At 42.9% G+C, this 19167-nt stretch overlaps 1 protein-coding gene across 8 annotated transcripts in view; it reads left to right on the forward strand.

Annotated features, from left to right (window-relative positions):
* patj (PATJ crumbs cell polarity complex component) overlaps positions 1–19167 on the forward strand; it is a 100848-nt gene that overhangs the window by 53900 nt on the left and 27781 nt on the right. The window lies entirely within an intron of this gene.

The following is a 19167-nucleotide window of genomic DNA, read 5'->3' on the forward strand; positions in this document are numbered from 1 at the left end:
CAAATAGGCAAAATAATGTCGAGGCTGCTGGACACTGCACCTCAATGTTTGCACATTCAGTCAACAAACGATGGTGACTTTTGTATTAAATATGGTCTGAACAAAGTGTAATGCTTTATATTTACATTTCTTGGATAAAACTAAATGGCATTTTATATTCCTTAAATGTATTTCAAAAGAATAAATGTGATCTGTGTATTAGTATGTTTTTTTTTTTTTATTTGTTTAAAGGTTTTTTTTCCTATAACATGTTTGATAGAGTAGACATTATGAAAGTGCCAATATAAATATGATAACTTGTTTTAACTGAATAAAACTTTTTTTTAAACCAAAATGACCTGAAGTTTCCAACAGATTAATTTTAGCGACACATTGAAACATGGAAAAATTGAACTCCGTTCCAGTGCTAAGTTGGAGCCGTGGAGGAGAGACTGTCTTGGTCGTTAGCCTTCATTCTGGGAAAACCAAGTGTTAGTTGCCTTCTGTGATTTGCTTGGACTCTGGAACAGCTAAAGCTCTGTCCCCCGTGGTCTTCAGCCCGTGTTCTGGAAGAGGGACGGCGTACCCTCCCTGTGAAATGTAGAACAGGACAAGTACCAAAAACCTTGTTGGTCTTCGGACTGGAATTGCAAACCGTGGAGTTTAAGCTGGCTTGGTCTTCACTCTGGGACAACCAAGTTTTAGTCCTTACTTGTCTTTAGACTTGCTCAGTTCTTCCTGCTCAACTCAAATGTTAACTAATGTTTAGTTTATTTGGTTTTAGCCTGAACTGTGTATAAAGGTAGAACAGGAAAAAGCGTTGTAGTGTCTGACGGTGGCTCAGTTTTGGCCAAACTGATGCTTGTCTAGAGCTTTTTCGTTAATTGTGTTTAGAGTTTAATGTGGATAATTGGATTGAATCACAGCTGATTAAACTCCAGCCAAACATATTACGCTTGGCATCATGTGAGAGGGAGCATCTGGTTGGATGTTTGGTGCCAAAAAGAGATTTTTATAAGGTGTTTCCTTTTCTGCCAACTGTCAAATTTGTTAGTTGATGGAAAACAGCAAACACATGTTTATAGATGCGTGAGGCTGAAATTGAGTAAAATGTGTTTAACAGACATTAAGTTTTTTTTTTTTTTTTTTATGGCCTGAGGAATTTTTTTCTCTGCAGTTGCACATGAGTCTGACACAAGTACAATACGGTGCCTTGACTGTCAGCGTGTGGATCATCAAGAGGAAATAGAAGCGCTCATTTTTCTGTTGGTGATAAATTTGTTTTGGTTATTAGCTTCTTCTCTCTCAGGTTGTTGTCTTATTTGTATTCTAGGTGAAAAAGTACATCGCCTGCTGCAGCAGTAATAAATGATTCAATTCAATCCCTAATGCTGTTTCAGGTTGTTTTTTTTGTTTTTTCAGAAAATCCTCCGTGTCTCCAGCTGCAAGATGCTTCTCTGCATCTGCCTCATGATGTGTAGGTTGTAGGCTTCACATTTCCTGACTTGCCTGTGAATGAATTAAGGCACAGTTAAAACATGTTGCATTGCTTGAGACAATTTAAGAGAGAAATAAAGGTCATGCAGCTACTGTAGGTGGAAATATTTCCATTTATCAGCTAGAAGACACAGGTTGATAAGAAGGTGGTGTGTGTGTGTGTGTGTGTGTGTGTGTTTGTTTTGGAGAGATGGCTTTGCGCTTTTGCTCACACACACTGATGGATAATTGACAGCTCAGTGAGGGGAGAAAACAGGGGGAGTGAAGTTTTTTAGGTTAAATTTAAATGAAGAGGATGAATAAGCAAGAATAGAAGTTGACATGGACTGTGTGTGTGTGTGTTCTTGCTTTATGCGTGTCTGGGAACATGAATGTGTTTACGCAGTCACATTGTGGACTTATTTTTGGCGGCTGACAGACAAACCCTAAATTAAAGGTCAGGGTTAGTCTCCAGGAAAATGAGGAGAATTCAGTGTAGTCTCACAGCTTCGTTTGTTTTCTGGCTGGTGTCAGCTTAGGTGAACAGTTTTATCTCAGTGTGTTGCTGATGGATGAATCCATCTGCTGCTCCATTAATACCCCAGCTCTTCTTCACTTCAAAGACTTGATAAACCTCTTTAGACGGTGCAGTTTGGGCTTCACCACGACCAGTGTTGACTGTTGTGTTGTTGTTGTTTGCCAAAGACGATTTTATGCTTTGCAAAGTTATTAGACTGTTTGGCAAAAATAAATACCCTGTTATTGACTTATTATTTTACCTTGATGATGTATTGTGAAATTGATAATGGCCTTTGCTGTAGGAAAACAATAGCATAGGCTGCAATATAACGTTTTGTGTAACTGTCATGGATTTATTAATAAATGGCCTTGTGGGCACAGGTCAGGGCAGCCTGGGCCTGAGATTTAGTTTGAAATGCCTTAATGTATTTAGTTTGAAAGTTAAATAGCTCCTTTAAAAACACAAAAGTGTCCCTACAATATTGCAAAACGCAAAGAGACAGTGGGCTATCAGACAGTCAGCAAATCCCCAAGAGACAGAACGACCACAAAACAAGAACAAAAAGACCAAAAACAACCGTAAAAAACTGAAACTGACGAGAAGAGAACCTAAAAAGGTGCCTTCACTCACTGAACTTGCTTTTAGTAGTAGTAGTAGTAGTAGTAGTAGTAGTACGTGTAAACAAATGCCATTAAACTTACATTAACATGTCAAAACCTCCAGATGACATCACTTGGAGGAATGTTCAGTTCAGATTATGTTATCTTGTTGCTCACATTGTGGAATTTGTAATCATAGTCAACCTGCTTTTTCAGAGCTCCCCCAGATGACATCATCTAAACTCCCAATGATGAAAAACTCCTCTGGGTGATGTCATGTGGAGGAGTTTTTCAGGTACAAGCGGAGACATATTTTAAATGGGGGAAGTCAGAGGGGAAAGCATCAAGGGACATTTACACCCCAAACTAAAGCCAAGCAAGTTTAAATTTGGTGAAGTCGCCCTTGTTATATAATCTCATGATTAAGACTCAATAAACATTCAATGACTAGTTACACGAAAATGGAAACACAAGAGATGTAAGGTTCACTGTGCCCAGAGGGAAAGAGCTCAGTGACACGTCACTTTACCGTCAGCATGCAGGAATGCAAACGTGAGGATTTACTGCAGGTTATTTTAAGCAAAGTAGATTTAGGTTTGGATGTCACAACACTCCATGTTGTGGATCTTGGAATTTCTAGAAAGTTTCACCATCCAAAACACTTCAGAGACGGATCAGTCTCAACAACTACTGAACCAGGCTTCAGTAAAACGTATGGATCATGTTCCTGTTTCCCAGAGGACGAACCTTTTATATTTGTAACAGGCCAACAAGTCATGACTGCTTCACTGAAACATACTGTGTTCGTGTGAACATGCACAGTATGTGTTTAATATTGAATTTTCATTTTATTATAAATGATGCTGGGGCAGATGCTGCTGCTTGTGGCTTCTGAATCCCACACTGATGACCTCTGACTCTCCAGTTGTGGCTAATGTGACATCTCATCCCTCCTACCACTGTAGGCTTTGAACCTCAATCTAATGTCTTTTTGGTTTTTATTATATATATAAATCCGCTTTTCTCTGTGGTGTCCATCCAGTTTGTTTAAACTGCTCTGCGAATGTAAATCTGTACTCACAGTTATCACTACGCTAATTAAAGAAGATGAACGTTGATTGAGCCTGCGGGGAAACTGGGTCTTTGCAGCAGCTGCAGCCTCAGTCGGTCTGAAACAGCCCACGTTTCAGCTCTACACACCGATTTCACACAGCTGTTTGTTGGCCACCACATACGAACAGATGTGCAGCAGATCTAGACTAAAAACTAAAAACTAAACTACATTTGTTATTATGTACTGGAGTCTTTTTTACTACATACACACCAATACTCTTACATCTACAATAAGCTTGATGTTGGCTGTTACATATTTTATATCTATTTTACAAACTATTTTAGAACATAAAAGTCTGACTCTTACTGTAAGAGTTTGAATAATTGTGTCTCTCAGGAATTATTCTGATGAGACGTTTGAACGAAGCATCTTTAAATGTCTGACTTTAACTTCACAACCAGACTGATGAGCAGTTTCTTAATCAGGCTCTTCAGAGATTACACCCAACTCCTTAGAGACCCCTTTCTTCTCCCCACCTCTCCCTCCTTCACTGTCCCTTCCTCGTCCTCCTCCACCTTCTCTTCCTCTCCATATCTGCGGTATCTCTGCCGACCGGCTGCAGGTTTCAGCCTCCGCTTTGAAAATTAAATTACACCAGAGTCTCATCCGCCTCATATTTTACATTTTAATATTCAGTTTTATCTCTACTGTGGTCATTTTTCTCTTCCCTCTGATTTTAAGAGCCTCCGATAAGGTCAGTGCAGCCAATCAGGCCATGTTCAGGTTTTAGGTGTTTATCATCTGAGGGAGATAACTAGGCCTGCATCCAATGATTTTTTTTTTTTGCCATTAAGCTCTTTATTTTTCAATTGTGTTGTGATAATAATAACATGATATGGTAACAGCTTCCAATAAAATGGATTCATTTTTATTTAATAAATTCATCAATCATTTATGTCAATATAATTATTCAAAGTTCACTGCAGGGCATTGCGATGTCCTTTGACTTCTGCAGACGGGGACACTTGGGTGAGCTCCGTCCTTGCTTAGACTCAGAGAGAAGAAGCTGCTCCACAAGTTCATTTACGTATTTGCTGCTGTCAGTGGTGTCTTGAAGGATTCATATCAGGTGATTTCAGAACACAGATATTTATATTTTCACCCTCTCGCTCACCTTTGACAATTAAATATGCGCATTAAGATGTCATTGTCTTTCTAATCGATTCTAATCGATCGCCCCACCCCTAGAAAGAATTTACTGGTGGCAAGATCAAGAATCAAGAAGATGAAGTGACACATTTCCTGTTTCTGTCACTGGATTGTCAGTGGTTCTCTAATCATGTTTAGGCACAGAAACATCAGGGTTGGGTTTAGGGAAGCTGGTGGGTTAAAAAACTCTGGGCTCTGAACACTCTTCACTGCATTGGATCACATACACTATGCTGCTCTTGTGTTTAGTGTCCAGTCTTTTGTGTGGACAAGTTTCTGCCTCAGTTCCCTCAGTGGGTTTGAACTAGGTATGTGCTGTTTTTTTCTTTAAAGCTTTTTGGAAACTGCAGCCATGTAGTGAATCGCCAGGTTTTTCCTTTGAATTTGAGTTTCTGCTCTGTCGCTCGTCCTGCCACTGGATCCTCATGCTGTCCAGGAAGGCTGGTCTCTTGTCCTTAAAGTCTTCATTAATGAATTCCACTGAATGTATGTGGTCTGTGAAAGCCTGCAAATCTAGATCATAATCTTCACCCAGGTGTTGTCTGCCGTGTCTGTAAGTGAACTGTGTGGTATTCGGACACAAGTTCTGGAGGGAGCAGATCTGATCCCGTTTGGGTTGTCCTCTTCTGTCAGGGTATCGGTTGTGGGGATGCTGGTGAGGAGAGACGTGACACTGAATGATACCATGCAAATTGTGGATACGTCAGTCAGTGACAGGATGGTGGCTTTCTTTTGTATCATGGGGAGTCCATAAAGGTGGGGGGTGTCTTTTCCACGATATAGGTAGTGTTGGTTCCACCTGGTAGTGATGTGGTCATTTTTAGGCATTGTAAACATTCTTAGCACCATTTCTTTTTCACACGAATGTTACAACCCAATGATGCTCTGACTCTTGTCCTATTCAGGCCAGGTGAAAAATGAAAGTCCCCCCCTGGAGGATACAACTGGGTCCAACTGCTTCTAACTGAGACCACTTTTTGTAACTTTAGTTAAAGTTTTTTTTAACTTAACCGTACTTTTGTTTTTTCACATGATGGTTTTAGCTTACGACTTCAACAAGTCTTCAACAACACCCACCACACTACAAAATGGTGGATACAGTACACTCTTGTTTTTTTGTTTTTTTTTTTTTGCTCTAAACATTCAAAGGTGTGTTTTAAATGTGCAACACAGTGGTTTGGTTTGGGTGAGGCACAAACACTGCTTAAAGATGGATTAGTAAAACACTCATGTTTTGCCCTAAAAAGCTGAACTTCCTTAATGTTTTGTCATGTGACTGCTGCATTAAGAAAGTACCAATGTCATGTGACAACAACAACAGCAGTTGTGTTGCATTAGACCTGGATTCCTGTCTCCTGTGTCAAAGTGCTGTTTTACTGAACCTCCTGACAAATTCTGAAGGCCATAATTATTAGTCCAAGGTGTCACGTTGACTACTGGTCTGATTTTACCCAGTGATACTGCAAAGCAGTTCAACATTCACCAGCCTGCATCCAGCAGTAATACATAACAGTGGAGTATGACTGTATGTAGAGAGCTGTGTTAAAAATGGCAGTAATCAAGGCTGCAGGCTCCACTCACACACTGTGATGCTTGGGTTGTGTTTGATTTGTGACTCGTGTTGGGGCAGAGGGGGGATGCTGATCTACGTGGTGATGAGGGAACAATCAGAACCCCCATGAGAGTGTGTGAGTGTGTGTCTACAAGGTATCAACCAAATATTCTGACTACACAGTCCCTTGTGGGGACGTTGTTTTTCTGGTCGCCATCTACAAATCATTGGATTTTGTGATAACTTGGTTTAAGATTATGGGATATTTGGGGTGAGGTTGGGGTTGGACACATGGCGGATACGGAAATTAATGTAATGTCCCCTCAGGTTATGAAAACTAGATTGTGTGTCTGTGTGTACATAGAAACTCAACATGCAATTGATGCATAAAACATGCATTAATTAAATGTTGATGGGTTTTCTGCCTCTGTGTGCACGTGTGCACATCATTAAATGAGTGATAAAACAAGATGTGCACGTCTTTGAGTGTGTACCACACAAGCATTTGTGTGTGTGTGTGTGTGTGTGTGTGTGTGTGTGTGTGTGTGTGTGTGTGTGTGTGTGTGTGTGTTGGATCAATAAGCTATCATAACAGTTGCCTGCACCAGCCTCCCCATGGATTGAACATAACACACAGCTCCAAATTAATGCATGACTCATTGTGTGTGTGCTGCAGCTGTTGGTGCAGATTACGTTCCATTTCTTTTCCTGTCCTCATCCATCCTGCAGCCTTCATATTTGACTGCAGCAACCCACACATACACATCGTGTGTGTACCGAGTGCATGGGTTACAGTGTGTGTGCACTTAATATGCAAATCTTCAGAGCAGTAAAACAGGAAGACGAGGTCTTGTAGGACCAACAGCCATTCTTGAGAAGGTTCCAGGGAAATCTGAGGAGCTCCTTGAAGTTTTCATAGAGGTTAACACTTTTGAAGAAGTTGATGAGTGGTGGGAGGAGCAGGCAAGAATCTTGGATGAGGTCACAGACACTGAAGAGGTTTTAAGCTGCCCTTAAGGAGGCTCCAGAGATCCTGGAGACTTTGAACGGTTCTGGAGCAGATCTAGGAGAACGAGGCTTACTTTAGGTCCGGATATCCTTCCTGCCACGGGAAGGGCCTGGGACCGGCACTAAGATGGCCCCCGGGATCGGGTGGAATTCAAACCTGCGGCCTTCTACATCCTAACCCGATGCTAACACTGAGCCCCCAGGCCCCATGAAACAAAAACTATCAGGAGTCCGAGGAAACAAATGAGGAAAAAAAACCCGTGTTCAATGACCGAAACGTGGGATTATACAAATGTTATCCAGACATGTTTGACCAGATGAAAACCAAGAAGAAGACGTTCCTGAGAGCCACTCAGTTATCAATGATCTTTAAGCACGATCCAATCGTTTAGCAGGCTCTTACACTGTGGTAGACTCTAAGGGACCTGGGGGTGCCCACGAGTTTTATCCCCAGTGGCCTTGAGGATTTCAGTAGTCTGGTGCTTTCTTGACAGATACTCCGGCATCTCGAATCTTGGAGATTTCTACGTGGGTTAAGAACATTAAAATGTTCTTAGGACCAAATCAGACCTGCATGAGGCGACGGGGAGTTTTTAGACACGACGTGCAGCATTAGGGAAGTTCTTAAAGCAGAGGTCACAGTCCTTTGGTAAAGAATCTTCTAAACGATGTGTTTTCACTGTTCGTCAGGGCACAAAATTAGCCGCTTGTGTTTTTTGAACAGTCGAGCTTCTAAGCAGGACGTGCTTGTAATGAAGTGGCCCTTTAAGTCAGAGGGGAAAATTAATGGTATTTATGGATTTGTTTTCTTTACACTGAAGCTGTTAGTTTCCGAGCGAGGAGAAAAAATAGGTTTTGATGGAGAGAGAAAGAAGGGACGGCTGAGCTGCAGGAGGGGGAGGATGGAGAGGAAGAGATGATGGTGATGAGAGGGGGAAAGATGACAGAGGAGGCTCGCTGGTGGAGAGAGAGAGTAATCGAGGTTGGAGAGTATAACAGAGCTGTTCGTTTCTCTCTGCCTCAGTATCGCAGCAGCCGACTGAAACACACACACACACACATACACACACGTCTCGTTTTCTGGATCTCAGAGCGTTACGGCGAATTTTAAACTGAGACGACACACACACTCAGTGCTACATGTGGATTTACCTCACTGTGCGTGAAGACTGAAGTATGGACGATGCTGCCACTGGGTTTGTACGCTCTCTCACTCTTTGTGTGTGTGTGTGTGTGTGTTTAAGTGGATGTTCTGTGGGTTTCTCGAACACGTAAACCAACGGCTTCGGGATGGCAGCCGAGTTATGAGACGGCTGACTGTGTGTTCCTGTCAATATATTGAGCCAAGCTAGAGGTCACCTTTAAGTTGTGTCTGCGTGTGTCTGCATGTGTCTGCTGGTCTCAAGACACACAAATGATGATCGTGACGACATTTATTGACGTGGGATTCCGTAGCTTCATACCCCAAACCAAACCTTTACAGCTACATATCCAGCACCAAGCCCAAAGTGAACCGGATTCTGCCACACAACCATGGAAAGACATAAACAGGTGGGTTCAGATCTCTACACTTCGGGGACGTGCCGCATTGTTTCTGTGCAGCGAGACAACAAACAGCATGTCATGACTCATTCAGCTCTGCGGGTCAATGGAGTTTGTGTGTGTGTGTGTTGTGATGACTAGTGCCGCTTGACTTGGCGGCTTCCCTAGGTGACACTGCATTACTCATTCAGTCTCCTGTCTCTCAGTCAAATGCAGATTTTTGCCAAACGTGCGCACATGTTGTGTTTTTCTGCCAACTTCAAAGTGAAACATTTGCACGAGTCAAAACACTCTGTATTACAAAAATCAAGAGGGAATCATTTTCAGAAGAACCAAATACTGGGTTTTGTTTTTCTTTTTGCCTCTGTGCTGCACAAAATAGTGACGTGTTTAACTTTTAATTGTGCTGCAGATGAAAGTGAACGATAATGTGAAGGTGATTTTTACACAGTGAAGAGTTCAGACACTGAGGTTGGTAAAATACACACATTCACTAGCTTGACAAATGTTACCTCAGTTTGACTAATAAGTATGAATTCTGTGAGGAACTTGCTGGTTACTGTGTTTGTGCAGTTCCAGAAAATCCAACAGAGTGATGCATCCTCTCTTTAGAGTCATGTCAGTGTCATTATTCAGATCACATCGATGTTGATAAAGTTCATAAGTTTGAAGCAGGACTTTCAGGATTTGGATCAAGTAGCTGCTGAGAAACACGGACAAACACAGATATTGATTTGATCAACATTTACAGCTGGTGAATGAAGCATGAGGTTGGACCCTGTGCTGGCAGATACTCACTATTAATAGACTCAGATCAGAGGTATAAAATTGATGGAGGTGCCCAAATAGTCTTCTGTGGCCCTTCATTACCAGCAGGACATGTCCTGCAGCTGTCACAGCCTCTAACAACCTTTTGTGTGGACGGGCAGTTATCTGTTCTGTAATTCGTCAGGACAGAATAACTGCTATGACCAAGTCGTCCAGAAATGAACCAACTAGAACAGAAGCCACAGTGACTCGCCCAAGGACACAATCGGTGCGTGGGCTCGTATTTGAACCAGGAAACTTCTACTTTCCAGCCTGATGCCCTCCCCACTGAGTCAGCAGGCTGCCTTCTAATAAGCAGCTGGCACAGTTAATTACGTCCAGATGTGGTGTCACAGTAGGACTTACGGAGAGCAGACGACGAGCTATCGGCTAATACTTGTAGCTATACTCATTTTCCACTAGCACTGACAGCACTGGCTATAATATCATGTCTGTTATCACTGTCTCATGTGGTCAAAGTCACAGTTGGTTACGCGGAGGCACAAAAAACGAATTGGTTAGTTTTAGTAAAAAGACTGAAATGTCGTATGACCTTTGACATCACATTTAAAAAAAACGAAACGAACAAACATGGGTCACTGTGGGAAAGTCCAGTGTTTTCTGAGACGTCCGTCCACCCTGACCTTTCTCTGCCACTCGTGCCACAATTTGTACGTCCACAGGTCTTGAACTAACACGTTATTGTTGGTGGTGTGAACCTGCTGCTCAGACTTTACAGGACAGCAGCCTCTGCTGTTCACACTGGAGCTCGTCCCGTTTTTCTGCACAGTAACTCTGCTGCTGCAGGCTTCGGTCTGTTGGCGCTAACGGTCCAGGCAGTGTTGGTAGTAGATTAATGCCAGCTCCTCCGGGAATCTTTGTGTGCGTGCGTGTGTGTGTGTGTGTGTAGGGGGGGGCTGCAGGCTGAGCTACTGTTGCATTGCAGTGACCTCCAGGAGCTACTGCAGCACTGCTACACACTGCGATGGAGGATAACACAAGCTGCTTGTTTCTGCTCTGCTGTTTTTTCACATATTCGTATTTTTTCATTCCTATTATTCATCTTTCTTCACAATCTTAACAAACCACAATCTGATGAAATGTATATTTTAAGTGGGTGACACAGCTTCTTCTCACAGATCCCAAACACAACACAGTCTTATTTTTCTTTGAATAAACCTTTTGTTTTTCCAAACTGTGGCTGTTTCTGAAAACATATGGATTTTCTATCACCGTGTGATAGAAAATAGAACAGGCAGAAACAGGAGAGTACAGGGTTTGGACTGTTGTAAAATGTTATTAACATCAGCTTTTCTGCTTGTTCATGGTTAAAAAGCTTCTTCCAGGAGATCAGAGGACACACACACACACACACACGTTACCCCTTTCTGCCAGTTACACTGGCAGCACAAACACACTGTCACGGTGTGTGTGACCATGTGTCAGATGTAATCCCAGGAGTAAATATTCCATCAGAAGCAGCAGCTGTCTGCTCCTCATGCTGCAGAACTCAAGTCACATATTTCAGATTTTATTTGTCTATGTCATCCAGTATCACAAATCACACACTGACCTCAAGGGGCTTTAAAATCTGTACAACGTATCACATTCTCTGTCCTGAGATCCTCACAATGAGGATGAGATGAGGAAATCAGCATCTTTGATTTTGACCGTTCACACTGTGCTTCATATGCTGTCTCCTGAAAGACGAGGAGACGACGAGCTGTTGGCCATTTTGAATTCTGCATCTTAAAGGCAGAGCCTGCACAAACTGCCAGTTGTTGTAATGGTTAAAACCATGAGCATTGAGGGTTTTATCAGCCATGTAGCACAAAGTGTTGTTTGTATGATACAGTTCTCACTCGAAACTCCATTAGGAGGAATAATGAGTTGTGTTGCAGGACATTTGAGCTTTTTACATTTAGTTCTCATAAAAGCAGAGTCCAGGCTAAGACACAGTAAAGTTTCTTTCCTCCGATACAAACGAGAAGCATTTGGAATCCTTCATATCCAGGTGAGGATGCAGATTCTGTTTCACAGAGCTTCCACTCTGGCTGTAGCACTTCAGCGACTGTCCGAACACAGTTCAATGTATGAAACGCAACAAACAGAGCTGCACACGCTGCAGCGTCACCGCCTTCGATCTGACTTACTGCATTTAATGTAGGACTGTGAGAATGTTGCGAAATTAAAACCTTCCTTACCAACCTGTAGAGATGCAGTCATCCAACCTGCAATTCTCCGCTCAGCCACCAGGCTGTCGCGACGTCTCGTCCTCCTCCTCAGTCAGCGATACTGAATCCTCCTGTCTGTGGCTGCATTAATAGATTCTTGGTGAACACTAGTTTAGTTACCTGTCCCTCTCTGCAGGTGTCCTCGGCTTTGGGGCTGTGTGTTTTCCAGTGTGCTGCTGCTGGTTCTACCAACCTGCCCGAAGTTCTGTTGTTGCTCCTTGTTGCTCTTTGCTTTTCTCTCTCCACTTTCCACTCACCCACCCGGTCGAGGCAGGTGGCCTCCTCTAATTTTTCTAGTTGTAACCGCAGGTCTACAGCTCACCAGTGTCTTACTGGACAAAGGACACAGATGCTTGTGGGTGGAAATTCTGCCCACTGGAGCAGATTGTGTGTAAATATTGTGTGAATCACTTGGATTTGTAAGATTAGTTCTTGTAGTTACTTGCTGTAAGTCAGACAGAGTCACCGATTCATGCAGCACAGTCAGACGCTGCACAGCAAGTTGTTCCCTGCAGCTAAAGTTAGTCTGACTGCTGGAATCACCTGTCTATGACGGAGACACATTATTTAGCAACACAGAGTCAAATGTTTGGGTCCGGTATCCAGCTCTAGCAATACACCCATGATCCTGCAGTCACGGTTGGCAAAGGCAGGCGAGCTCTAGACAAAATGATGTCTTGGCGTGACGCCGCTACCTTTTTGATGAATCCACTCGCTCACACTAATTAGCACTAAACAAATCCATCTGCAGCTGATGTTATTACTCAGGTCTGCAGGACTGACGATGCACTGAAAAGGCCGATGGTCGCTAAAGTTATTAGAATTTATCCTGAAGGGAATATGAATGTTCGACCCACATCACATCACGATCTATCCAACAGTTGTGGAGATATTTCGGGACTAACGTGTTGAACTGGGTCGCGCTGCCATCGATGAGGCCGTCCTGCACAGCTAAAAATAAAATCCACTGAAACCAAAATAGAACGGCTCCAAAATTGCAGCCAGCTTCAAAACTGGGCACGAATTAAAGAAACTTGCTGTTTTGTCTGTTGGGAACTTGGATGAGCATGTGTCACCTTGTTGGCGACTTGTTCCACAATCATCATCCCACAAACACACATCTGTATGACTCAACTAGTGAGGACCCTCGCTGCAGTGATGCTCTCTGAAACCTTAAAACCACGTACGAAACAACATCCCTTTGGTGATTTTAATGATGTTATTACACCACGGTCCTGCCCATCACTTTCCTGATCCTCCAGCAGATATGTTCATAACGCTGATTATTCAATTAATAAACAGAACAATGAACCTGCAGCTACTGCATGTTAATGCTTCATCATTTCCAGAGGAAAAAAAATATGTAACAAGTCAAGTTGCATTAAAATTTAATATGTCAGCATTTTGTGATGTACGAGGAAACGTCTCTTTAATTCAAAAGGACAAAGACAAAGAGGCAAAGACACAGTAAATAATTACAATATGTCTCTTTAAGCTAATAAAACTGTTATTTACTCACTTAGTCAAATGCTGTAGTCTTTTTTTTTTTTTACCAACCTGATTTTACAGCGTCTCTACCTGCAGCTTCTAAGTGGAAAGATTTAGTAACAACTTGCACAAAGCCTCTAAGTTCAGGAGTAACACTGTGGCAGCACAACGTCACCGTGTTCCCACCTGGAACAGCTCTGTAAAAAGGGCTTTTGAAGATGTGAAGAGACTCTGTCTGTGCTGTATAGAATAGTTGTGCATTGACCGAGCTCACACACACACACACACACACACACACACACACACACACACACACACACACACACACACACACTGTGTAGCTTAAGGGAAGCTACAATCTGTGCAGCAGTATTCAGAATAGGAGGCTGTTCAGCCAAATTCATCAGGTGTGTGCATGTGATTTATTGTGACAAGTCACCTTGCTAAGAGCACAGCACATAAACACACACATTCCATTTTCAGGGAAGGGCTGAGGGCAAACACTCTATCAGAGAGGTGTGTGTGTGTGCACCGTGCCCCCCTCCCCCCCACGTCCCACTGCAGCTTTTTTCTGGAATAACAGTGTTTGACAGACAGATCCCGCTGCTGTCAAACACACAGCAGGGTGTGTATGTTTAATTCACATGCGTGTTCCTCCACAGTCCTTTGGAATCGTGTTTTTTTAGCTCCTGTCCTCTGAGCAGCATGTTGTACCCTGTGGAAATGTCTCCACGCTGAGACAGAAGTCCTTCCCTGTTCTACACTTGTGAGTTCTCTCACCGCTCTGTTTTCTCCCCGATCTGCTCCCACTTCAACATGTTTCATCAGATTCTGCACGAGTTGTGATTTATTCATCCTGTAAAATTCTGCTGTAACTTCTCAACCGCCCAAATTAGCAGCGGTCATTAATAGTTCATGGCAAATGTGCACCTGCTCCAGCGATTGTCGCTGCCGTTCACCACCTGAACACCAGAACGTCTCCTGTTCCTCCTCCCATGATCACTAACTCACCTGTTTCTCATTCCACAATCGTCCCCTCGATATTTAGAGCAGCCATTTGCACCTGCTCCCTCCAGATTGTCTGCATTGATTATGTGTCGAGCTTCTTGTTGCGCTGTCCTGCCTGCAACACGTGTTCCTGGACCCTGTTCAGCTGAGCAGTATCTGGCCCTAGTTTATCCTCGGTTTGCTGTAAATCAAGCTCCCACATCCTCTGCTCGTAGACAGACCGTGACCTAAAATGGCCATTAAGGCCTCAGTATGCTGCAAACACCAAACCTGCTGCTTAAACCCAATGTCTTCCAGGACAGACTTTCTGAATATATCCTCCACTGTGGATGAAGACAGAGGTCATGGATGCAGTCCAACCAGCAGGATTCTCAGACTTTCTACTTTTGGGGACATTGAAACAGAAAGGAAGCTTAGGAATCTTTGAATCTTAGGACACAGCTTGAGGACACACGGCAGAAACAGACTTGGCACAAATTTGCAACAGACCATCCGATAAGTCTGTTGGACGTTCCATTTCCCTTCAGACTGAACATTTACAGCCAGTCCCCTGATTTGCACATGAGTCCCGGGAATGATGAGCTTTTTATTGTAACACTGTTCACATTTGCAGTGAGCACATGTTAATGTTAAAGCATAGAATCACAATGCAATGAACTCTAACAGCAGTATGAGAATATGAATGTGAAAGTGCACCAATAGAACTAAATGGACATCATTAAAATACTGAGAAAGCCTTTGGTTATCTTCTTAAATTGCACTCCTCTTGCAGTCAGACCACACCATGAAGATAAATGGGCTCTATAGAGTCTCTGGGCATCTTGTGAAACTTAATTTTTTTATAATGCATGCCGGCCTTTGAAATATCGCCCCAGTGTCAAACTCTGTCGGATTATTAGTCACCAAAGCGTAAGCTGGCTGCAGGAATGAGCAGTCAGGGTTTTTGGCACTGGTGTGTGACAAATGCTCATCGCTACACTAAACCAAACAGCTGCTTGAATAGTTCTCTGGATGGATTATTCCTCCTTCCTCTCTCCTTGTCTTAAGTCAACGTCTCATTTCCCCTGTGTCTTAAAAAAGAAGGTGCCACTACTTGTAAAAGCGTAACATTGTGTACTGTGGGCCTTCATCTCTATGAAGCCGATGCTCTGCTCCTGATGCGTTCAGGGACAGTACAAAGTATAGGTCATCCTCGTGTCCGAAACAGTAAAAGCTATTTTCCATGAAAACCCACCCGACAAACCAATGTATGAATAGATGAACGTAAGAGCTTCATGTGCCAGAGCAGCTGATTTGAGGGTTATCATGCTGTTGAATGGTGCGTTAACAGTCACGGTGTTTGTGACGCCCACAGTTATGGTCCAGTTGATCACACCCCGTATGCAGATGTGTGGCAAAATTCGACATGGGAACAGCAGTGGCAGTTGAAGTGCTTAAAGTTGGTATTTTTAAAATTATTAGGAAGCCGTGTTACTCTGTTAAAACTCTGTTACCACCACTTTCCCAAACTCTAACCTTAAGTGTTGGCCAAGTGGTTGAGGACACACGTGCAGGAGGCCGGACATTTCTTCACCCAGTGTGAGTTTATTTGCAGTGGACCAGACAAACAAAAGGTTCTCACTGGATTTGGCGTATGTGTGGAAACTCTGTACAAAAATACTGAAAGAAACAACAAAATGAAAAGCAAACTGAAGCTCAACAGAAAGGAGAAACTCTGTCATGGCACATCTGCACTACTGCTCCCATCCTGCTCTCTACAGTGCATGAGCTGGTCCCAGGTCACTAACCATAGAAACAAATGACACTCGTGAAATAGCACAGTAACATCCAATATGTTTGGTTCAGGCCAAACTGGGACTCGTGCTGCTGCTAGTTGTAAGATTTCAGAGTTCGTCAGCAGCTGCTAATAATTTAAACTGGATTAAAACAGATGTGAAAGAGTTTAGTGGTTTCATGTGGATCGTGTGCACAAAACCCAGGAATGCGATGTCATTTTTGTTCCTTTAGTATTTTCCCCCAAACTGAGCAGTTTTGTGCCTTAAACCAGGTCTTAACCCCGTGTTTGCCGGAAACATGACAACAAAGGTCAGAGAAGTTGGTGCCGACTGAGAACCTACTAACCCACATCTACAACCTCATTAGTATCAGATAGCATCAGGTACTTTCTCTCTGTAAATAAATTAGTTAATTAAATGAACTGTCTTTAGGGCATTTTGTCAGTGAGAAAAGTGAAAATGTGTATAACTAGTCAGGGAAACATAATCTTTAGGAGCAAGTGATGAATACATGTTTGCTCCTCTTGCTCCTCCACATCCATCATGGTTGCTGCAGCCAGATGTTTCAGACTCTGTCCTTCAACCACCTTGTCTCAGCGGAAAGACCTCCCCAGAGACGCATTAATGCCTGCAACACACACACACACACACACACACACACACACACACACACACACACACACACACACACACACACACACACACTGCCAGCTGCCAGTCTCACTCAAACAATTAATTGCCCATTAGGCTGAGTACAGAAATGCATGGACGTACACACACAGCTGCTCCGCCCTAAAGCGATGAAGCTCTAATTAAACAATGTGGACAAAATGTGTTTATGTGTGTGGAAAGGTGTTGACCACATGAGTTTTTTTTTTTCCCTACATGTGCATATTTAATCTCACTCGGTTCTTTCCAGTAACAGATCACAGAAACAGTCCTGTCGGCCTTTATTTTGTTCTTTACGTTTTTGAAGCTTAAAGTTAAAGTTAAATGTGTCGAATCCGCCTACTTATGTAATGTGAGGAGATGCGGTGGAAAGCTCCAGTGCTGCAGAGATTTTCTCTTCTGGTGTCTGTTCAAAGCTTGGCCCAAATGAGAAGAGCAATCAGAGAAGAGCAATGGTTTCTGCTTAATTAGTACGTTTAGTATGTTTTTTGGCTTCTTGTTTATTGTGATGAGGTAACTGAGCATTTGAAGAGCTGTGCAGTGGATACAGGGAGGTTTTTTTTGTTTTGTTTTATTCTCCTGATTTCTAACTGTGCTCCTTCCTGATTAAGGTCCTGACCTCAGCCCCGTCTCTCTCAGCCTTAATGAAGCTTTCTCTTTCACAGGGTGGGCTGCTTCGTCACGCTGGATTGTAACATCGACTTGTGCATTTCAGTTAGTGTCTGCTTCTTATTCAGATCCTTCGTTCTCTAGCCACTGCTAGTTTATGCTTTTTCTGGTAACTGGTGCAACGTACTGGTAAATGTTGCAGTGTGCTGCAGTTGAATGGAGGAGGGGGGTCTGTCCTCCCTCCATCAATCTCACTCTCTTTCTCTCCTCTGTCTTTTGCTCTCGGTACATTTGTCATCATTATCTCACCTCACAGAACATTTCTCTTCCTCCTCATTTTTTTTCACTTGCTACTATAGTACAGCCACAGTCTGAGCTGTGGTTGCACCGGGCAGCTTCCAGGTGTGATTGACATCAGGGGCTTTCATTTTATTTCAGCGGAACATTCCTCGTGCATATCGGTGCATCTCTGTTCGATTTACAGTCGGTCTTCTACTACATGATACCTGACGTCCTCTCACAGGAGACCAAAAGGGAACCGGCTCAAACCAAAGCTAATTTATAATGTCCAAACATTTTTTTAACAAGGGCCAGATTCCCCCATAGGAAAATGTGAGGGTCTCCCTGAGGCTAACAAATGTCCTATAGACATTACACCATTGTCAACAACTAAAGGTGAATTGTACTCGGAACTTAAAGTCCAAGTGGACAGTTCTGACCACGTTTTGAGTAAAATTAGTGACAAATGTTGAACCAAGAGATTCACTTTGAGGATGTGACTCTTGACATTGACATGAGAGGATCTTCTGAAGTGAAGATGTATCACTCTGTTGGATTTTCTGGAACTGCAGAAACGGTCATTGTTACAATGTGGAATATTTTCCCTCACCAACAATCTTTGTCTGAATACAGACACTTTAACCAACAAGTTCTTCACAGAATTATTGGTCATTAGTGAAGCTGAGACCGGGTTTGTCATTTGAAGCAGTAAATGCAGCGTCAGCTCTGATTAAACTCGAGAAGCTGCTGCTGAATGTTTTGAGCAGAAGTTAGTGAACCCTTCATTTTTATGTTGACACACAGTGTAATTCCCACTGGTTTGAACCACAAACAGGACTCCTCTGGTTTGGACCGGATCATCTGGGTCTCTTTTAGTTTGAGGCACTGGTTTCCTTCGTTCACCATGTAAACCTGTTCATCTTAGTCCTGTGTGAAGGCCGTGTCCTCAGAAAACTGCGGTGACCTTTGAATCTCGCAGCACTGCTTATTAGCACAGATGTGTTGGGGTTCGTATCTTAGGAGCCGTGGAAACAGAAAGTGAGTTAAACATGGGTCTTTACTGTTTTTAGCTGGACTGAATGATCACTCACTGACATCCATTTCACATTTATTCACTTTTTCTCTGTTTGCTCTTAATTTCACAGGCCGCGTTTGATGCGACACCATATTTGATTTCCTGCTCGTCACCTCATAAATCCTCCTCTTCTTCATTCTCATATCCACTTACGTCATCCTCCACATCTTTTTTTTCTCCACTTACATTTATCTCCTCTTTTCCTCCTGCTTTTTTCTTTTTCGTCCTCACTTTTCTTTTTTGCCTTTTTGCTTTTAATCCTCTTGTCCCTCCTTGTCTCATCC

Source organism: Channa argus, chromosome 8 (assembly GCF_033026475.1).
Source record: "Channa argus isolate prfri chromosome 8, Channa argus male v1.0, whole genome shotgun sequence".
Classification (NCBI taxonomy): domain Eukaryota; kingdom Metazoa; phylum Chordata; class Actinopteri; order Anabantiformes; family Channidae; genus Channa; species Channa argus.